This window comes from Crocodylus porosus, unplaced genomic scaffold, assembly GCF_001723895.1.
Source record: "Crocodylus porosus isolate Cpor-Errol unplaced genomic scaffold, CroPor_comp1, whole genome shotgun sequence".
NCBI classification, from domain to species: Eukaryota; Metazoa; Chordata; order Crocodylia; family Crocodylidae; genus Crocodylus; species Crocodylus porosus.
In genome coordinates, this window is record NW_017728917.1 from 18,720,817 (window position 1) to 18,724,788 (window position 3,972).

Sequence of the window (3,972 nt, forward strand, 5' to 3'; positions counted from 1 at the left end):
GGAGAGCGCATCCCCGAGCCCGAGGGAAGGAGCCGTCCGCGTCCCCGGGTGGGATCCCTGCTTGCGCAGCCGCCCCGCCGAGCTGGCCCCCGGGGGCTGGAGCAGCTGCCGCCCCGGCTGGACCTGAATCCCCCTCCAAGCCCCGGGCCAGTGGCAGCCCCCAGGTACAAGCCTCCGCCTCCCCCTCCTTGCTCGGGGGAGGAAGAGCCTCGTGCCGCTTCCTTCGCTCGGGATAAGGCCATGGGAAGGGGCTCGGGGCTCGGGGCTGCCTGCAGGGTGGCCCACGCCCGGCCGCAGCCCCCGGAAGTTGCTCTGGCCCCTGCCTGAGCTGCCAGGAGAGCAGGGGCCCTGCCTGCCTCTGGCACCAGCACTGAAACAGGGAAAGTCTCTCAGGGCCTGGGCTAGCAATCCAAGCCCCTGGTTCCTGTCCCAGCTGTGAACCCACCTCAGTGGTTTTGCCTCTCGTTAGATCCCAAATCCCAGAGAGGCCTAGGCTGCGGGTCTAGTTCAGTGCTGCTGCTCTCCTGACTTTCAGAGCTACTGAATCCCAACCCAGAAACACCAGTCCTCTTGAAGTGAGTCCAGATCAGCATCCGATCACCACGTCACTGGCTCATCTCTAATTACACCCTGCTCTACAGCATATAACAAACACTTATGAGAGCTGTCAAAGCACAATTCTCTTGAGAGAGAATAGCCGCCCAGGTCTAAAGGATCCTAGCGCTAAACTGAAGAACTTGATCCTCTGCTTCTAATGCTGACAAAACTCCCTTCTTAGCATTAATAGAGCACTTTACATGCTGCCTGCATCAGGAGTGCCGATTCAGGCCTTTTATGTTTCAGCATAGTAATAGCCTTTAATTTCTATATGTCTACCTGTACCCAGGGGCCTCTGAGTATCTTTAAAAAAGCCCTCTGTAAACAATATTTATTTGAGCAAGGCAACATACTCTTGGAAAAACCTAATCTAGGAACAAAGGCAGAACAAAGGAAGGGGAAATATAATTAATATCTGCAACAACTAATTCATTTTTGGGGTGTTTTTTTTAAGGAAATCAAAGGCAGATTGTTTATCTAATTGGCATTTCTATTTTTCTCTAATTGGTATTTCTATTAAAAACTTTAAAGGGGTTTATAGTTCCCAACTGCAAAAGCACAGTCACCTATTTCCGGTAATGTTTGAAAATCCAGCTCTGGCTGTTTCTAACGAGTAGGACTGAGGATTCCAGGCCAGGGGGACCTGAACGGGGCTGGAGAACAGGACTTTCAAAGAAGCATGTGATAGACTGCATCGGCTTGTTGGGCCCTTGGGGCTGTGTGTTGCTAAACAGCTATCGCATTCCACTTCAGGGGAGGTGAGGTAGAGGTAACACCTTGAATACATAAAGCATGCAGAGATCCCATGGGGCATTAAATATAAATTATTACTGTATGTATGGCTACCACCTGAACAATTAACCTTTAATCCACCAGCCCAGCCTGATGGGTCCAGCTTCTACATTCCCAGCATGGTCTCAATTCTTACCATTTAAATGGAAGCTGTGGGTGTACCAAGAATGCAGGATTCTACCCCAAAGCAGGCATGGATGTTCGGAGTAAATCCCTTTATGGACACACCCATTTTTCTTGTGATATAAATTTAAAAGCCAATGAGAAGCAGTTGCTTGGCGCTCTGGTATTCCTTGTGGGTTTTGGGGGAGTCTTGAATGAAAAGCCACCTGAGGACATTGCCTGGGTTGGGATGGAGAAGCCTACCTGTTTTTGAGATTAAGACAACATGTAAGGATGCAGCACAGCCAGTATGGCAACTGAGGGAGTTCTGAGTATGAAGTGTTTATGAGATTATGAGCTTTCCTCTGTGGAATGACACATATGTTGAAAAGACATATTAAACTAAATCTAACTTCTTAACAGAAGTGGATCTTTACACTAGCTTGTGGCTACACAGCTCACACTTGTGAGATACATCTGAGGAAAGAGGGTGAGTGTGTGAAGGGCGAAACCCTGCTTTCTTTACTGGACTCCTGTGGGGCATGCATGAACAGAGGAGGCAATGGCCCTAGAATATGACAAATGCCAAAAACAGAATGTGACACTTGAAAGAAATAAATAGGTGAGGATTGTATGACCACAGGGCAAAGAGATGAGAGACAAAACAGAGAGAAGGAGGGTGGAGAAAAAGAAGGATGGAAAAGAGCATAGAGGAAGCTGGCAGTGAAAGAAATGGATCAGGGTGTTCCTGAGTTTGTAATGGCTTATTTCCTGTTGGCATGCTGACATAAATTGACCCCATAGGATCCTTCTGCTCCAGTTGACCGTGGGACCCAGTGAAACTGCAGCAGTATATTTGGATTTGAAAAGGGGATTTAGGATTCAGCTGGCAGTACGGGCAACACTATTCGAGTTTCTGCCCAATAGGATAATGAAACAGTCCGCTTTGCTGATGCTGTGGAACAAAGAGGACCTCAGGAAGCAATATTCAAATGTACCTAAAACTATTTAGATAAGAAAATCTGCTAGAAAGGTGACCTAGGTCTTAAGCTACAGGATACAGGGAGCAGCTGGGAAGAACTGCAGCCAGTGTAGTTTAGAAGTGCATACTCGGAACAAGAAAAGATGAAGGGTAGGGAAGAGGCATTAAAATGCAAGAGAAAAGTAAAGGCAGCCAAAGTCACAACTGCAGTCAGTTTACAGTGATTATTTGTTTTATGCTACTCAGAGGGGCTATTTCTTTTCTTGCACCTAGGTTGAGTTCAGTCTCTGTGCTTGAGCTTTTGTGTCCTTTCTACTTTTTAGCCTTCCACCTGGTCTTACTAAAGAAGGGCACCCAATGAGGAGTGGGATAGGGTGAACAGCTTTTCTCTGATCTTAAGATATTCAGTTTAATTCCTTGCAACAGTCATTTAAAAATGAGTCATGAGTTGTGGAAGAATATTATGAATTATAATGTTCTTGTTAATCACATTGGTTGCTTCAAGATAGTAATAGGGATGCTGCCTAGCATGCCATGGCCTGTTGTCTTTTACTCCCATTCACCGGTTCACAAAATTGGCTTAGCACAGCAGATCTCAAATATTTGGGAGTTGTGTGTCCGTATGGTTTTATGTTTACCTTCTGCTTTCCCACACCTTCCCCTCACGTACACTGCAGAAGTTTCTGTAAACCACCAAGAGTACCTGATCTCAGTTTGAGAACCACTGCTTTAATAATGGGCAGAGCAGGGGCTGGGGGATTGGACATGTAAAGCACTTCAAATTACACTTTGGTTGAAGTGCTTTTGAGTTGTGGTATGTCTGTAGTATTTGGATATACAACCCCTCCCAGCTATACTCTCTCAGATCCTACCAGAGCTGCTGCTGCTGCTCCACAGTTAGGGGGCTGGAAAGCAAGGATACCATAATCCCTTATTGTCCCGGTTCCCCGGACCAGAGGTTTCCCAAGGCAGTGCAGCATCTGTAGATATTTGACCCCTCCTGTTCGTGCTTCTTGCTAGGCAGTTACTCATCCATTGCCTTTGCAGCAGGCAGAGAATGGAGGCCTCCAAATGTTGGAAAACCTAAGGCTCTTTCATTCCTTGTCTGAGTTTAGGGAAGTCACATTAGCCATGCTTTTCCCACTCTATCACAATGGGCATAATAATAATTAATCTTTAAGATGCTCTAAGGGCTTGGAATGCAAAGTGCAGGCAGAGTGCAGAGAATGCTCCTTGTGGGAAATATAAATGAGAAATCTGATTTACTTTGCTGGAGTTAAAAGACTTTGCAGTGCTTGCTTTCATTGAAGCCATTGACAAAAACTCTGACTTCAAACAGTAGCACTTGGATGAATAAAATGAGCCAGGTCTGCCCTTAACTCTTGGTGTTTAACATGATCATAAATACACACTGGAGAAAAAAAAAAACCTTGCAATTAAGAATACATTGTATGCATGCAACTTTTCATCCTTTTCATGAATATGACCCTTCCTACTTA

General features: G+C 46.0%; 1 protein-coding gene across 1 annotated transcript in view; it reads right to left on the reverse strand.

Annotated features, from left to right (window-relative positions):
* MGLL (monoglyceride lipase) overlaps positions 1–536 on the reverse strand; it is an 81,916-nt gene extending 81,380 nt beyond the window's left edge. The window contains exon 1 of the mRNA XM_019536841.1: positions 446–536. The gene's annotated coding sequence lies outside the window, so the exon portion shown is untranslated. The remainder of the gene's footprint in view (positions 1–445) is intronic.
* Between the last annotated feature and the right edge of the window lie 3,436 nt (positions 537–3,972).